The following is an 18,538-nucleotide window of genomic DNA, read 5'->3' as shown; positions in this document are numbered from 1 at the left end:
GCTTTTCCTGACCTGTGCTTGGGACAGATCGGACGCCCTCGGGAGGGACGACGGTGAGTCGGCGGGTCGGCCCCGGCAGGGGGGGCGGGGCGCGGGGGCTGCTGCGGGATTCCTGGGCAGCGAGGGAGGAACGCGAGGGCGGGAGGCGGGAGTGACCCGCAACCCCGTTTCCTGGAACTCCGGCCCGACGTGGTGTCCTTTCCTGCGCTCTGATGTTGGAGCTGCGTGCTCAGGTCTGTCTTTGGTCAAAGAAGACGGATTGGTTTTTTCAAGTTTTATGTAAGTAATCTCTACACCCAATGTGTGAATTCACCAGCCGGAAATCCAGTGGACGACTCTACCGTCTGAGCCGGCCAGCGCCCTTTTATGAAAAGTTATATTATCACTACCATTTTAAGATTTTTCACTTTTAAATTTAGTAACCATATTCCTTTATTGGTTTTTTTTTTTTTAATGCTTTTACGTTTATTTTTGAGAGAGAGAGAGACAGAATGCGAGCAGGAGAGGGAGATACAGAATCCAAAGCAGGCTTCAGGCTCTGAGCTGTCAGCACAGAGCCCATTGAGGAGCTGGAACTCACAAACTGCGGGAAAGCCACCTGAGCCCAAGTCTGCGCGCTTAACCGCCTGAGCCACCCAAGCGCCGTCTTTCATTATTTTACTACAAGCAACATGAACATGCTCTTGTTAGGGTTGTCAGCAGTTTCATTTATTATAAATAGCACTGCAATAAATATATCAGTATTCATCTGTTACACAAGCTTTTCCGAAGTGTAAATTCCTAGAAATTCACATTGTTCAGTTAGAGTATACATGTATTTATATTCCCTTTTATCCTTTTGATACCTTTGTCATAATTTTAGTTATATTTTAGTCATTATACTTTTTAATATATTTCTTTCTATTTTAGAGAGAGATGGGGAGAGCAGAGGGAGGAGAGAGAGAGAGAAAGGATCCTTAAACCTGCTCCATGCTCAGCGTGGAGCGAGCGTGTCATGGGGCTTGATTCCACTACCCTGGGATCATGACCTGATTTGAAACCAAGAGGCAACCACTAAACCGATTGAGGCAGCCGGCCACCCCAGGATTTTAATATTTTGTAGGTAAGTCCCCTTATTTGTTCATTTATTTATTTTTAATCCTGGTAATCCCCACTAACTTCCTCTTTCAACTTTAGGATCATTTGGTTTCAGTTACCAAAATATACCATTGGGAGTTTTATCAGAACTGCATTAAATTTGATTTATATTTGGGAAAGATTGCCAGATTGGTCATTTTTAATCTTCCCCCAAATGTAACAGATCCCTACATTTCTTCAAGCTTTGTTTTATGTGGTTTTATTCATACCATGCCATCACTTTTCCTGTAAAATTTATTGCTTTAAATTGTCACTTTGCTGAGTGGAATATTTTTGTTCCCTTATTAGTTTCCCTGATCAGTTTTCCCTGATTACTTATTTCTAAGATAGGGCTTTTCAATGACGTTGGAAGCTGGGAAGCTGAAATACACAAGATTCCCTGAGCAGCAGTTCACATCTGCTTCTGTCTCCACTGGACCAGAGAAAGGCATAAAGCCCATTGCCCTTAAGTCTCGAGAAATGGCCTTAGAATCTGCTTAGCAACTGGAAATAGCTGGGTAACCCAAGATCCATTGAGTCTTTGAAGGCAGATCCTAATACCTGTTACTTCCTTTGACAGATCAATATAATTTTGGCAACAAAAACAAAAGTGTTATCAACTGGCTGCTTATTTGGTTTCACTTCTGCTAATTTCTTAGCTCATGCTTTAAAGCCAGATTTGGGTTCCAGACCAATTACACTCTCCGGGCTGTTATCTGATCTGTAAAATGGTGGTGATACTTGCCCTACCTACTTCATCCAGCTGTTGAAATCAACTTTGTTTAAAAGTACTTTGGAAACTGTTCTGTGGCCTTGTATTTATTTAAATGCAACAACCTCACTGAACTTCAGTATCTTCATCTATAGAATGAAGGTAACCATGGTGAGCTCATGTTTCCAAAGCACTTAGCCTGCAAGAGGCAAATAGAGAAATGTGTGATTATCTTTACAATCAGCAGTCTTTACTGAGCTCGGTAATCTTTAGTTGTAAGTATAGTAAACGTGATTCAAGCTGATTTAAACAGAAAGGAAGACTATTGGTTCATGAAACCTGTAACTGATGTCGTCAAGGACTCAGAGTCTTCTTTTCCTTCTATTCTGCCCTCCATAGATTCGCCTCATTCCAAGGCTTTAGGATCAAGGCCCTGTGCTTACTCATATTCAGAGAAGAGAGAGAGATTAAGTTAGAAGCTGGCTTTTTGGCCTGTCTTAGGGAACCCAACAAGCTCCCCAGCAAACATTCTTCTCCACTCAAACGAGCCCAGGTACCCAGTTTTGAACTGATCACTGTGATCTATTAGGAGTTGTCTTAGATCAAGGTTTCTCAAACCCTACACTATTGCATGTGGGGTTGGATAATACTTTGTGGTGGGGGAGCTGTCCTATGCAGTGTAGCACCCCACCTTCTTCCTCCTGGATGTCAATAGCACCCATCCCCCATTCGTGGTGAGCAAAGATGTCTCCAGGCATTGCCAAAAGTCCCCTCGGGGGAAGAGGCAAAGTCACTTCCAACCAGGAATGGGGCCAGCTCCCCACAAATTCATTGCTGAGAGGGAAAAGAACAGATAACCACTGAAACTCTAAGCAGTAATATGAAGTCGATAAATAGATGCTGCATAGGCAGCACACATGTCCACCCCAGTTCCTCTGGCCTGGAAAATCTCTGAGTCTTTAGTTGCAAATGTCTCTGAGGAAGGCAGTACTTGTAACATGAAGTCTTATTGAGGCATCGGCCAATGGGGAGGCTGAAATAAATTTACAGCTTGCTAAAAATACAATAGAGAACACTGAGGAGGGCTGGAGAGGCAGGGATGCTCAAACATTGGGGGAAGAAAAGACAGAAAAGAGAATTTGAGATTGACAGAAGCCAACTTCTAATACAATCCTGAATACCCTTGGCCAGCTGTGGCCAAGATTCCAACCTGGGCCTTTATGGGCCACAGCCACTTGCCAAACATGTCTTATTTGACCCATACTGTGTTGGACTGAACAGTTTTAAAAACATTTTTTGGCTTGGTTGCAAGATTTAAAAATACAGATTTCTAACTCCTCTTTAGAAGCTGGAAGATCTGGGGCACCTGGGTGGCTCAGTCCGGTAAGTGTCTTACTCTTGATTTCTGATCAGGTCATAATCTCACAGTTCAGGGGACCGAGCCCCATATCAGGCTCTGCATTGACAGTGCAGAGCCCTCCTGGGATTCTGTCTCTCTTTCTCTCTCTCTGCCCCTCCCCTGTTTGATCTCTCTCTCTCTCTTTCAAAAAATAAATAATAAAAAATAAACTTAAAAAAAAGAAGAAGAAGCTGGAAGATCTTCCACGACTGAACCCTTTATCCTTGAAGAGCAACAGTTGGTAACTTGCTGAGTAAACCTTGCCTTCTTAAGACAGGGCCTGAACTTTCCAACCCACCACCTCATAGTCACCTTTGGCAGAATGTATTTGTTAGAATAGCCTAAACTGATGGAACAAATAGACCACAAAGTTTAGTGGCTCAAATCCAATAGAAATTTATTCCTTGCTCACTTAACAGTTCATTGTGGATGTTCCAGGTCTGTGAGCAGCTCTCCTTCAAGTGATGTCTCAGGGATTCAGGATTCTTCCCTCTTGGGACTCCATCACATCTAAGGCAACATCATCCTATGCATCCATCCGACATGATGTAGAGGGGACAAACCTGTCTCAGCCCGGAGCAGGACATGTCATACCCGCTCACACGCCATTGATGAGAACTAGTCCCAGAGCCACATCAAACCACAAGGAAGACTAGGAGTTATGGTCCTATGCTAGACGGGCCAACACTTTCTAGCTATGACACTGTTATCATGGAAGGGCAGAGCAGATTTCAGTGGATAGCAAGCCATCTCTACCTTACATGAAAAAGGTGGGGAGGTTTCTTCAACCCATTGAAACGACACAGCCCCTTGATGTTCCCTTAGCCCAGTAGTAAATATATCGGAGTTCCTTAGACAAGTTCCATCAGTTTCTTCCAGGTATGGACACAGTGAGGGGCTACCATCTCCTTAGACCAGTTCATCTACCAACATCATGAAGAGATGAAATACTTCCAGAAATAGCGCCAGCGTTGCCGTCTTTGCAAATGGCCCAAGGAGAGACGAACCTGCCCACTAAGATAACCACAGCCCCGAACCATTTCCAGGCTGCCCTGGAGGAAGCTAAGTTCAGCTATAAATCCTTTATCTGGAAGTTTCTAAGAGCAGGCAGTGACAGAATACTCTTCAGTGGAATGAATGGGAGGCTGAGAGCTGTCTTTGAGGACCTTTTGCTTCTGCTTCAGGTGGATCAACAGGTGCATATTGCAAGCATCAGCTAAGGAACATTCTGGCAACAAGATCAGCAGGATACAGAGAAAGACAGGCAAGCCTTCCAAAAGCTAAGAAGTGATAAGGGTTTTTCGGCGGGGGGGGGAGTGCAAATGGGGGCATTTTAGTCCCTCTCTCTCTCTCTCTCTCTCTCTCTCTCTCTCTGTCTCTGTCTCTTATTTTGATTTACCAAAGGAGCAGAAAGGCTGAAAAGGTTTGAGCAGGTGTCTATTCATGTGACTGAGAACTTCTCACACCCTTGGGCCCAGATATGGTGGGGGCTGGTAAAATTCTGCCAAGCCAGAGTTGGGAAGGAGACTGGAGAGGGGTGAAGGAATGACACTGATAAATCTTTGTCTCACTATTCTGTCTTTGATGTGATGCCTGGAATTCCAAAAGCTAATTCCTTTCAGTCTTCATTTTTCAGGACTTTCATTTAACATGTACATTATCCAGGAAGAAGAATTAACAAGTTAACTAGGCAAACATGAATTGGCTATCTACCATGTTCCAGGCACTATTCTAAGTGTGGTACAGCACAGAGCAAAATAGATAAGATCTCTGCCCTTATGGGCTATAAAGTGTGCAGACAGAGGGCTAAGTAAATTGTTTTATCTAAAGGCAATGGAAGCCATATGCAGAATAATAAGGCGGAAAGTGACAATGGGTGCAGAGAGAGGGGTCAGGGAAAGCCTGTCTGGGTGATGTTTGAGTGGACTCTGAATAATGAGAAGTCGCAAGCCATATGAAGATGAGGGAGAAGAACATTCCAGGCCCTGAGTGAGAATAAATATGGCATGTGCAAGAAACACCCGGAAGGCCAGGATGCCTCTGGTATGGTAGGCCAGAAAGAGTAGTAGCAGATGAAAGCAGGGAAGTAGGCCAGAAGATAAAGGAATGAGGTCATGAAGGGCTGTGTAGACATGGTAAGAATTTTAGATTTTATTCCAAGAGTCATAGGAAGCCAGTGAGGGGAAGTCCTTAAATTTGGGCCTGTCATGATACGATTTGTACCAAAAGAAAATCACTCGGCTGGGGCACGTGTGTGGCTCAGTCGGTTAAGCATCCAACTTTGGTTCAGGTCATGATCCCGTGGTTCATGAGTTCAACCACTGCGTTGGGCCCTCTGCTGTTAGCACCGAGCCCACATCAGATCCTCATTCCCCCTTCTCTCTCTGCCCCTCGCCCCGTGCCTGTACAAGCTCATTCTCTCTCAGTAAAAAAAAACACATACAAAAAAAAGAAAATCAGTCAGGCTCCCGTGTGGCAAATGGACTATAGTGATATGTATTAGTCAATTATGGCACTAATGCTGCATAACAAAGAGTATGGGCATTTTATTTTATTTATGTATTTTTAAAATTTTTATTTATTTTTAATTTTTTTAATGTTTTACTTGTTTTTGAGAGAGAGAAACAGAGCACGAGCTGGGGAGGGGCAGAGAGAGAGAGGGAGACACAGAATACAAAGCAGGCTCCAGGCTCTGAGCTGTCAGCACAGAGCCTGACAGAGCTTGAACCCACGAGCCATGAGATCATGATCTGAGCTGAAGTTGGACACTTAGCCAACTGGGCCACCCAGGTGCCCCTATTTTTAAAGTTTTTAAAATTTATTTTGACAGAGTCAGAGACAGTGCAAGTGGGGGAGGGGCAGAGAGGGAGAGAGAGAATCCCAAGCAGGCACCCCACTGCCAGCACAGAGCCAGACATGGGGCTCAAACTCATGAAACCACATGATCATGACCTCAGCTGAAACCAAGAGTCAGATGTTTAACTAACTGAGCCATGCAGGCAGCCCCAAAGTAAATAAACATAAATACATAAATACATAAATAAATAGGCGCCTGGGCAGCTCAGTTGGTTAAGCGTCTGACTTCAGCTCAGGTCATGATCTCATGGTTCATAAGTTTAAGCCCTGTGTGGTGCTCTGTGCTGACAGCTCGGTGCCTGGAGCCAGTTTCAGATTCTGTGTTTCCCTCTTTCTCTGCCCCTCCCCTGCTCACCCTTTGTCTCTTTGTCTCTCTGAAATAAATAAACATTAAATGTTTTTAAAATAAAATAAAGCATACAATTTAATGGCTTTTAATATATTTACAGAGTTGTGCTACCATCATCATAATGTAATTTTAGAACACTTTTATCACCCCCAAAAGAAACCCTAGATCCATTACCAGTTACTCCCTACTCACTCCCACCCCCACAATCTCTAGCCCTTGGCAACTACTCATCTACTTTCTGTGTCTATAGAGCTGCCTCTTCTGGACATTTCATATAAATGAAGTAGTTCAATGTATGGCCTTTTGTGTCTGGCTTCTTTCACTTAGCGTGATATTTTCAAGGTAAATCTATGTACATGCTAAGTCTGTTGCCACATACATCCGAAAGGTTCCACGCTCTGCCATCAGTGGCCAAGCTCAACATGGCACCAATTCTCAGCTCAGGGGATGCTGACAATCTGTCACACCCCTCCCAAACACAGGCAGTCACTACACTAAGTGTTCTCTGAAGTACCTTCCAGGCCTGAAATCCTAGTTTTCCCTTTTATCTTCCTAGAATAGTGAGGCATACTTTTGATAATGAGACGGAATCAGGAAGAAATGTGATTTTCCCAATATCCTGCGTATGTTCAGGATTTGCACTGGTGAAACAGGTAAGGGATGCTTCTGGGATTGGTCATGCCTCTGCTGCTTTGTCATATGTCTTCTGTGTTTTAAAGCACTGCATTTTTATTTTTTATTTATTAAAATTTTTTAAATTGTTTATTCATTTTTTGAGAGGGAGAGAGACGGAGTGTAAGTGGGAGAGGGCCAGAGAGAGAGGGAGACACAGAATCCGAACCAGGGTCCAGGCTCCAAGCTGTCAATCCAGAGTATAACACAGGGCTCAAACCCATGAACCGTGAGATCATGACCTCAGACAAAGTTGGGCACTTAACTGGCTAAGCCTCCTAGGTGCCCCTAAAGCATTGCATTCTTAAAGAACAGTTGAAAGGTGGTAGAACCTACACAGTGCTATCCTTATGGTTGTTTGTAAACTTTTTCGGCATCCCGAGATACAGATTCCCATCTTCCTTCAGGACAGGAGGGCTTTAATTTGGCTTCAGCCCAAGGGCTGTTTTGCACCAATGTGGCATAATCTCCTCCTGCCAGTCCACTAGGAGCCAAGGGGGTTCTTGTTCAGTGCTGGCCTGGGGGATGGGTCTATTTTGTTGCTATTAAACATCATAAAGCTGATGGGCCAGGCGTGCTGGCTGGCTCATTTGGTGGACTCTTTATTTCAGGGTTGTAAGTTCCAACCCCACGTTGAGTGTAGAGATTACTTGAAAAGAAAGCCATTTGAAAAAAAAAGAAAGAAAAAAGAAAAGAAAAAGTGACATGAATGAAGACTCTCCCCTTGATCATCATTAGTGTGGATCAAACCCCAAAACTAAATCAACCTGTCCCTTTACCAAGAACCTCGTGTATCAGTTTCTTTTTAAATTTTATTTTCTTTTATTTTGATGTTATTATTTATTTTTAAGATAGAGAAAAAGCATGAATGGGAAAGGGCAGAGAGAGAGGGAGACAGGAATTGAAGCGACTTCCGTGCTGACAGCAGAGAGCCTGACAGAAAGCTCTAACCCACAAGCCGTGAGATCATGACCTAAGCTGAAGCCGGATGCTTAGCTGACTGAGCCACGCAGGCGCCCCAAATTTAATTTTTTTAATGTGGCTGCATTTTACCAAATAGTATGGCCTCTCCTGCTGGTTATTTTTTCTGCTGCTCTTGCCTACAGAGAGGACAAAGCAACTCCTGTCTCATTCCCTCTGAAAGTTTCTGCACATCTTCCGGTGACCTGATTTTGGAGCATGGCATCCCAGTCCAAAGGGAAGCTTCCAGTAATGTTTCTTTTCTGGGCCACGGCTGAGGTGACTGACTCACTTTGTCTGTGTCCATTCTTGCGTCTCAGGCCCATGACTTCTGGCCTGAATTCCCCTCCCCAGCCCCTGCAGCCTGAGCGCCATCCATTCCTCCCACAATATTTACAGAGCTCCTTGTGAGCAGTATGTGAACACAACAGACCCTGCCTTCTTGGGGATACAGTTGAGTGGGGAAGACATTACAGAAATAACTAAGAGAGAGGTAGAATTGCAACATGCCAAATACAGGAGGAGGAGGCATGGGAACTTTGTGGGTACTTGACCCATTCAAGGAGGTCAGGGAGCAAACTGTGTGAGATGGGGATGGAGAGCCTGAGGAGAGGCACAGCAGGGCCGAGCGTGTCTCTGTAGAGAGAGGGAGGCGGGCTGCAGAGAGTAGGACCTCTGAGTGAGGTTGGACCTTCATAGTGTTTGGCTCCTTTCCATCAGTGAACCACCTCAATTCTCCACCATCATGGAGTACTGTAAACTCATGAGCCCAAGGAACTGCTGGGTAAGGAAAAGGACCTCATATTTGCATCGTCCTGGTCCTGAGGGCAGCCGTAGGCTTGTACAGGTATCAGATGGGGTGAAAGGTGCCAAGAGCAGAGTAAAAATTTGTCTTCCCTATCAATAATTCTACAGATGATGAGAAAACAGGCTGGAAGCCCCAGGCTGTCTCCCCTTCTGTAAGTTGTTTTATTACTCACTCTGATTATAACCCCATACACAGAAACTGAAGAAGGCTTCAGGCTCTGAGTGGTCAGCACAGAGCCCAGTGCAGGGCTTGAACTCACAAACCGCAAGATCATGACCTGAGCCAAAGTCAGACACTCAACCAGCTGAGCCACCCAGGCACCCAAGGGTGGAATTTAATGTCCAGGGCTGCTCTTGAGGAGTTAGACAGGCCTTACTCTTAGGGTTGCCAGGTTTAGCAAATAAAAACACAAGATGCCCAGTTACATTGGAATTCCAGAGATGCACGAATACTTTACTAGTCTAACTCTGTCCCAAATATGACATGAGACATACTTTTACTAAAATGTCAGATATACGTAGTTTCATATGATAAATAATTTTTTAGTAGAGGTATGTCCCATGAAATTTTGGGACCTACATCTACTAAATCAACTGGGTGTCCTGTATTTTATCTGGCAATTTGACCTGTCACACGCATAGCCTATGCTTCTAGCCCAGGGATCCCCAAAGGGCAGTCACTCAAAGACCACTTTCATGGTTTTTAATGTATCTACCATACTGCCAGTATGATTTACTTAATATTGTTTCTTTAAATTAGCTCACTTTTTTTTTTTTTTACAAATAGGTTATTGTCAAATTAGTTTCCACATAACACTCAGTGTTCATCCCCAAAGTGCCCTCCTCCATGCCCATCCCCCCCTCCCCTCCACATCCATCAGTCCTCAGTTTTTGTCAGCATTCAAGAGTCTCTCATGGTTTGCCTCTCTCCCTTTCCCCCACCATTTCCGCCCTTCTTCTCCCCCTTGTTCCTCCGTCAAGTTCCTCCTAATCCTCCTATACGTGCAAACATACGATATTTGTCCTTCTCTGCCTGACTTATTTCGCTCAGCATAACACCCTCAAGGTCCATCCATGTTGCTACACATGGCCAGATTTCATTTTTTCTCATTGCCATGTAGTATTCCATGGTATAGATAAACCACATCTTCTTGATCCATTCATCTGTTGATGGACACTTAGGCTCTTTCCATGTTTTTGCTATTGTTGAGAGTGCTGCTATGAACTTTGGGGTACATGTGCTCCTATGCCTCAGCATTTCTGTATCCCTTGGGTAAATTCCTAGCAGTGCTATTGCTGGGTCATAGGGGAGTTCTAGTGTTAGTTTCCTGAGGAACCTCCACACTGTTTTCCAGAGGGGCTGTACCAGTTTACATTCCCACCAACAGTGTAGGAGGGTGCCCGTTTCTCCACATCCTCGCCAGCACCTAGAGTTCTCTGATTTGCTCATTTTAAATTAGCTCACTTTTTAAGAACATAAATAAAAAGGGCAATTTCTGTTACTACCATAAATTGGAAAGCCAAATCACTTGCCACAAATAAGTGACCATAAATGAAACCAAAACAATGTTACTAAATTCTGGCTTGATGATGCCACCTGCCCAAAGGTCCATAATTCATACCCACATTTCTTTGTATAGAGGAGATACTAGCACATTTAAAGAAGCGTTAAAGACACCTGACACCAACCTCAGACTTTGTCCTTGATGTAATCAGAAAGACTAGAATCAATTGAAGGGAGAACAATTTTCTCATGGTTGTCATCCTGCATACCACTCATGTCATACTTTTGGCAACACCGCTTTGGCTGTTTATTGAAATTATAAAGTTTATTCTTCTCGACCATCTATACTAGTAGGTTTTATGAGGTAATTTTGAACCGCAGGAGACATCGCTAGTGCCCCATCCGGAGGACCTCAGCTCTGCATGCTCAGCCCTGATCGGCAGGCTTTGCAGCTAACAGCTCAACGCTGCCATCTACAGGGGAATATCCATGAGCACTGAAGACCCTTGGCACTTACGGTTAGCTGAAAGTGCCCAAAAGTTTTATAGCCACCTGTCCTGTCCCAGGGCCCCTCCCCCTCAGTCCATAGCCATCGGACAACCATGTGCGTACATGATGCCTTTGGTCGTGTCAGACTGCATTTGGAAGCACCTGAAGAACCCCACAGAAACCTTAGGAGCTCGAGCTTCCTGGTGACAGACGGCTACAAAGTGATGGTGATCGCAGACTTCAAGGGAACTCTTTGATTTCGACCTGTGGTACTAATTCTAGGAAAGGGACACGTGTTCTCAATAAAGCTGTGCCTGCTTGTTTCTCTGCCTTAACCTTAGAACAGGGCTCACCTCTACACCTGCCTGGATAGTGTTCCGTGTGCCCAGCACAGAATAGGCTCAATCCTGCCTGCTGTTCTGATGCCTATCCTCCCTCACCACCTGCTTAGCAGGGGCAGGTAAGAGTCATTTCCACTTAGGGGCGCCTGGGTGGCTTAGTCGGTTAAGCGTCCGACTTTCGCTTAGGTCATGATCTCGCTGTTCATGGGTTCGAGCCCCACGTCGGGCTCTGTGCTGACAGCCAGCTCAGAGCCTGGAGCCTGTTTCAGTCTGTGCCTCCCTCTCTCTCTGACCCTCCCCTGCTCACACTCTCTCTCTCTCTCTCTCTCTCTCTCCTAGAAGTAAATAAAAACATTAAAAAAAATTAAAAAAAGAGTTATTTCCACTTAAATACCTGAACACCGCTGCTGTGTCCCTGCAGAAGGATCTTCCTAGATCCAACTAGGCATTCAGATTCATGGGACAACCATAAGCCACACTTGGCATTGAGAGTCACTTAGAAGTATATCATGCAGGTTACCTGGCTTGGCAGCAGGACAGCACCAAATCCCTCTCTCCAGTGGGAGTCCCCACAGCTGTCTCCACAGTCATCCAGGAGATACTCCCTTTGCTCTCACCCCAGGTGCTAAAGAAAGAGGCTCCCCTCCAGTGTGTGTGAGGCCATCCAGGCTTAGAAGCCTCATGACACACAGGAGTCAATATTGTAACAACTCAACAGGCATACCTTCAGGTGTGACAAAGGGCATGTCAGTAATGAGAGTGGCCACAGAGCCCAGCACCCCTCATTTCTTTATGTTCCCATATGCTCCCAAGTGATTTACTGATCACAAGCAATTTACTAATCAGCGACCTTTTTTTTTTTAATCATCAGCAATATTATTTGGGTACACAGATGGCCATCTGGCTTTATCAGGTTCTCAGGGGAATGGAGCTAAAAAGTTAACTGAGGGGCGCCTGGGTGGCTCAGTTGGTTAAGTGTCCAACTTCATCTCTGGTCATGTTCTCATGGTTGGTGAGTTTGAGCCCCATGTCAGGCTCTATGTGGACAGCTCAGAGCCTGGAGCCAGTTTGGATTCTGTGTCTCCCTCTCTCTCTCTCTGCCCACCCCTGCTCATGCTCTGTCTCTCTCAAAAGAAAATAAACATTAAAATTTTTTTAAGTTAACTGAAAGTCAGATCCTCATACAGAAGATGAAAGGGTTTTGTTAACTTGATGTCCACAATTCCCAAATGCTAAAAGAACATTTTCTTTGTCATCCACAAATGACTTTCTTTCTTCCAGCCTTATGAATGTCTGAGACAGCCCTTAAATAACACAAGATAGATCTTTCCTGACTTTTGGATCCCTTTCCCCCTCACCAGTCTGATATAAGTGCTCTCAAAGCACCATCACCTGTGCCACTCTCATGGTCCTCACCAGACGGAAACATGAGCTACTCAGCCTGTCATTCCTGGTATCCAGGGGGTGCTAGATGTCAGGATGTCAGTGCTCAGTAAGCATGTGAGTGAAAGCGGAATGAGCCATCTAAGTGTCTTCTCCTTTTCTTGACCTTGACCCTAGAGTTGGATGTCTGGCTGAGTTTGGGGCTGACAGTACTCTGCGCCAATACCTGGCACTAATGACCAGTGTGCATGGAGCAAAGGGAACATCAATTGTGCTTGTGGCTTCTTTAAAGTTCTGGTATTGGCCAAGCAGGGTCACCGGGGTAACTCACAGTTGTCATATGAAACCCAAAGGCACAGGCTGGCCATCCTATAGGAGGAGACAGAGCAGAGGGGATGAGGGATGCTCCCATGTCATTTTCTCATCTGCTGCTTCTTTTATTTTAATTTTTTAATGTTTATTTATTTTTGAGAGAGAGAGGGAGACAGAGTGTGAGCAGGGGAGGGGCAGAGAGAGAGGGAGACACAGAATCTGAAGCAGGTTCCAGGCTCTGAGCTATAAGCACAGAGCCTGATGCGGGGTACAATTTTTTTTTTTTTTTAAGTGAAGGCAGAACAACAATTTTTAATTTTTTTTAAATTTTTTTAATGTTTTTATTTATTTCTAGGAGAGAGAGAGAGAGAGACAGCGTGAGCAGGGGAGGGCCAGAGAGAGGGAGACACAGACTCTGAAACAGGCTCCAGGCTCTGAGCTGGCAGCCAGCACAGAGCCCGACGCGGGGCTCAAACCCACGAACCGCGAGACCATGACCCAAGCGAAAGTCGGACGCTCAACCGACTAAGCCACCCAGGCGCCCCTACAATTTTTAATTTTATAATAGTCAACAAACTATAAGTAACATTGTGAAAATTTTGTTTAGGCACATCATCTTTTTTTTTTAATTCAAATTCAAGTTAGTTAATATATAGTATTGGTTTCAGGAACAGAATTTAGTGATTCATCACTTACATACAACATCCAGCAAACGCCCTCCTTGATGCCCATCACCCATTTAGCCCTGCCCCCACCCACAAGCTACCCTCAGTTTGTTCTCTGTAAGAGTCTCTTATGATTTGCCTCCTCTGTTTTTATCCTATTTTATTTTTCCTTCCTTTCCCCTGTGTCCATCTGTTTTGCTTCTTAAATTCCACATATGTGTGAAATCATATGATATTTGCCTTTCTCTAACTTTGCTTATCATAATACACTCTATTTTCATCTGCTTTGGAGAGAAAGCAAGCCATATGGTGGCTCTATGCACCCTGTCCACCTTCACTTAGCAGAGTTGAGTCCTCAGCTGAGAAAGCCCTGTGTCTAACACAGTAATGTGAGGACAACTATAACTTACCAAGTCTTACAGGTACTTTAGAGCCATTATCTCAAGTAATCCACATTGCCCCATTTTATACAAAAGAAACCTCTCTGTGTTTCTCTTGGTTGCTGCACTATAAGTTGAACCCATAATGCTACTAGAGTAGCGGGGCGCCTGGGTGGCTTAGTCAGTTAAGCGTCTGACTTTCGCCTAGGTCATGATCTCGCGGTTCGTGGGTTCGGGCCCCGCATCGGGCTCTGTGCTGACTGCCAGCTCAGAGCCTGGAGCCTGTTTCAGAGTCTGTGACTCCCTCTCTCTCTGACCTTCCCCTGCTCACACTGTCTCTCTCTCTCTCTCTCCTAGAAATAAATAAAACATTAAATTTTTTTAAAAAAAATGCTACTAGAGTAGTCACACAGATAGAAGACACCATTGTAAATACATCCTGTAGGTGAAAGAGCATTCCCTGACAATCATGTGTAGCACCAACCCCCTGCCCTCTACCCGCCCACCCAAGATAGTGCTATTTCTTTCTGTCTGTAAGTCATCTTTCTAATCTAGCCTGTAGGATTTCAATTGAGCAAATCACAGACTTCCATCAGTTAAGAAACTTGAGAGAAAAAAGGCAAAGAGCGTCAATTCTGCACCATACTTCTCACCTCAGAAACTGGGAAATGTATGTAATAGATATACCATAAAGGATTAAATATACCACTATGTCTGTGTTCTCATGAAGATTCTAACTCAATGAACCAAGTGGGAAAGCCCAAGTCAAACCTCTGAGGACCTTCGTAACTCAACTCTGTTGAGTGGAATTGGGTGTAATGAGAAAATTCAGAGTTTTATGGAAACAGATAGAGGGGTATGGAAAAATGGAAAGTCTGTTTGGTTGTTCAGTTTCTTGGTTTTCTTTTAGCTTTGGAATTGTCCTCCGGGAAATCGTCACTGGGAAGATCCTGTTTGAAAGTAACCAGTGTAAAGGCTGGCTCAGATGGGTTTGGGTTTCCCTTTCAATAGACTAGAGATTCCCATCAGTGCTGTCCTGGGAGCTCCATTCTTCAATGTGAGCATTGCCTGGACTGGTCAGTGGGCTCCTGGAAGCTCTTGTTTCTTGTTTCTTCCCTAGTTCTGATGCCAGCCACTAGCATCCAGAGAGGTATGTGAGTGCCAGAGCAGTTTTTTAAGCCTCTCATCTCATTGTTTCCATGCCAGTCTGTGATTCTAAAATTTACCAGCTGGTATTTGTGGACTGGCACCAGGAGCCCCTGAGTGATAATTGCCCTTCACCATTGCAGGAGATCCTTGGTGATTCCCAGGCATATGAGCCCGCCAGGTGGCTCTCTGTTAATGGTGGGGTTCTTTCCAGTCTGAAGAGCATGAGCCACACGTGTTATTCCACATTTGTGAAAGATTTCCTTTGTGGATCACAACCAGGGGTGTTTTTGCTTCTCAGGGGACATTTGGCAATATCTAAAGACATTTTTGGTTTTCACAACCCCCCGGAGGTGGGGCCTGGTAGCGCATGCTACTGGCATCTAGTGGACGGATACTGTTTAGCAACCTACAGTGCACAGGAGAGCCCCCTTCAACAAAGAATTATCCAGCCCAAACATCGTTAGTATTGGAGTTCAGAAACTCTGCCGTAAGGCCACTGCTTAGTCCAAAGTAGGTTGGGAAAACAGATTACTTTAGCCTATATTCTTTCTCTCTCTTTTCCTCCCTTCCTCCCTCTCTCACTCTTTTCTCTCTTTTTGTCTTTCTTCCTCCTTCCTTCTGTTCTTTCCTTCCTTCCTTCCTTCCTTCCTTCCTTCCTTCCTTCCTTCCTTCCTTCCTTCCATTTTTCCAGTATCTCTGGGATAATTTCTCCTACTCAGATTTTTATCTCACCATGTTATTAGCTGCATATACGTAGTTTCCTCACACCATCTCTGTCCCTGGGAATGTCTCCTTCTCCCATTCTAGATCCACATCTCTCAGAATTTCCACAAAGCTCCAGTCAGAGAAGAGCATCCCTGGATTGGGGAAGTGTTTCCGCTGAAGTTACTACAGAGTTCAAAAGGTAGTAACCGAGCAAACACTGTTCAGTCCTTACTCTTGCCCATAGACATAGGTACAAACTCTTCATTGGCTACCCATGGCCTTGCATCTCTGACCCAAGCCTGACTTCCAGTATCAGGTCCCAGAGCTCTCCTGCCAGAGACTGCAAACTCTGGTTCCCCAAAGGGTCTAGGAGGGGAGTCTAAATGCATAAGTTGAGACTGGAGGGGACTTCAGCAAACAGATGAACTTTGTGAAGAAGGATAGCCTCTACTCTGTTCCAGCCTATTTTTATCACATAGGAATGGGATTCCAGTGTTTCCAGAGTTTTCCATTTTGCCAAAAAAAAAAAAAAGTGCTGAAAATTCATATTTTTCTGTAAAGTTATCATCTTTTTAAAGGCTGGCATCTATTAAAAATTAGTGCTGTAGAGGACAAACACAATATGTGAGCCTGGGAGCTCTCAGATTTTAAACCTTGACAGACTCAGACCTGTGTCTCCTGCATGTGGCCCATTTGTTCTGAACTCTTACACTTCTGCTCATGGTGTATGCTTTACCTAGGACACACTAACACTTACCTCTACGTATTGCTTTTTTTCTCCCCCAGAGCTCATCCCAAGTCATTCAACAGCAAATGCACTGGGCATTGTTCAAATCACTGAAGAAACAATAGACAAAATACATTTGTAACTTAGAGTCTAATAATCATCTCTGAGAAATAAACTTACAGCTGATTTCTATTTTTTTCACTTTTTACTTACTCTTGTTTCTTTAAAAACCTAGAACATTTTTTCTATAAATAAAAAAACGGAGAAAAATAAACGTAGACAGTTTGATCATTTAAAACTATTCTTTTCTAAAGTTTATTAGGTACTACTATTTTCATCTTTAAAATCCTTTGTTGTCTTTGCTGTGGGAGATACAACGAAACGTTTCTTTGGTAGATTTTTTGTTTACACTCTGGCAGCCCCACAGGCAGAAGTGGACTCACTGTGAAACTAATAACTCTTAATCTTCCGGGTCCCTCTCTTGCACAGGATATCCTCTAAGGCCTTGTTCCTAATTTTTTCCCCAACACTATTTATGGAAATTTTCTTTTTACTTTAATTTTTTAATTTAATTTTTTTCTTCCTTAAATAGTTTATTGTCAAGTTGGTTTACATATAACACCCAGTGCTCATCCCAACAAGTGCCCTCCTCTATTTGTGGAAATTTTCAGTACAACAGTAAGTCAGTGGAGTTATACTCCGAACAACCTGTGTACTCATCACCTAATTCTACAACTAACAATGTACTATATTTATCACATACCCATATAGCCATGCCTCTTTATATCCATTAATCATTCTTATTTTTTAATGCATTTAAAAGAAAATATCAGGCACACTTTGTTTCTAAACTATCATGAACTGGAGTTCAATGTTTGTTTATGTTTTTTTTTTTTTTTTGAGGTGGGGGAGAGCTGGTAAATTTTCCATGCTGTGAAATGCACAAATCTTAAACATACCATGTGATGAGTTTTCACAAATGTATACACACGAGTAACTCAAACCTCATCAAGATAATAAACATTATCAGCATGCCAGAAAGTTCCATTATGCCCATACAATCCACTCCTGCCCCCACGATCTTGACTTTTAGCAGCATTTTTGAGGTATAATTGTCATACAATAAACTACAATACTTAAAAGTGTGCAATTTGATAAGTTCTTAAAACTTTTTTTTTAAATTTTTTTTTAATGTTTTTATTTATTTCTAGGAGAGAGAGAGAGAGACAGCCTGAGCAGGGGAGGGTTAGAGAGAGAGGGAGTCACAGACTGAAACAGGCTCCAGGCTCTGAGCTGGCAGTCAGCACAGAGCCCGACGCGGGGCTCGAACCCACGAACCGCAAGATCATGACCTAAGTGAAAGTCGGACGCTTAACCGACTAAGCCACCCAGGCACCCCAAGTTCTTAAAACTTTTTTAATGTTTACTTATTTTAGAGAGACAGAGTGCAAGCAAGTGAGGAGCAGAGAGAGGAGACACAGAATCCAAAGCAGGCTCTAGGCTCTGAGCTGTCGACACAGAGCCCAATGCAGGGCTGGAACCCATGAACTGAGAGATCATGATCTGAGCCAAAGTAAGAGGCTTAACCAACTGAGCCACCCAGGTGCCCCAATGCAGTTTGATAAGTTTTGATGTGTGTGTATGTACACCACTACACAACGTAATGAATATACTCATCAACTCCCAAAGTGTCTTCATGCTCCTTTATCACTGCCTACTACTGCCTACTGTAGGCCTACTACTTCTCTTTCCCCCAGGCAATCACTGACCTACTTTCTGCCATTATAGATTAGTTTCCATGTTAAGGTTTTATATAACTGAAATCATATGGTGTGTAAAAGTTTGCTTTCTTTTACTCAGTATAATTATTTTGAGATTCATCCATGTGCTTGCATGTATTGCTAATTCATTCCTTCTGACTGTGGAAAACAGTTGCATTGTGTGGATTTCACTTTATTTATCCATTCACCTGTTGATAAATTTGAGTTGCTTATTGCTTTTGGCTATTACAA

At 43.8% G+C, this 18,538-nt stretch overlaps 1 protein-coding gene across 1 annotated transcript in view; it reads left to right on the top strand.

Annotated features, from left to right (window-relative positions):
- The first annotated feature begins 7,062 nt into the window (after positions 1-7,062).
- Positions 7,063-18,538, top strand: part of RFWD3 (ring finger and WD repeat domain 3) — a 59,772-nt gene continuing 48,296 nt past the window's right edge. The window contains exon 1 of the mRNA XM_039256447.1: positions 7,063-7,085. The gene's annotated coding sequence lies outside the window, so the exon portion shown is untranslated. The remainder of the gene's footprint in view (positions 7,086-18,538) is intronic.

This window comes from Hyaena hyaena, unplaced genomic scaffold, assembly GCF_003009895.1.
Source record: "Hyaena hyaena isolate Hyena2069 unplaced genomic scaffold, ASM300989v1 scaffold_584, whole genome shotgun sequence".
Classification (NCBI taxonomy): Eukaryota; Metazoa; Chordata; class Mammalia; order Carnivora; family Hyaenidae; genus Hyaena; species Hyaena hyaena.
The sequence above is the reverse complement of the archived record's forward strand: the minus strand, read 5'-3'. Positions and strand labels throughout refer to the sequence as shown.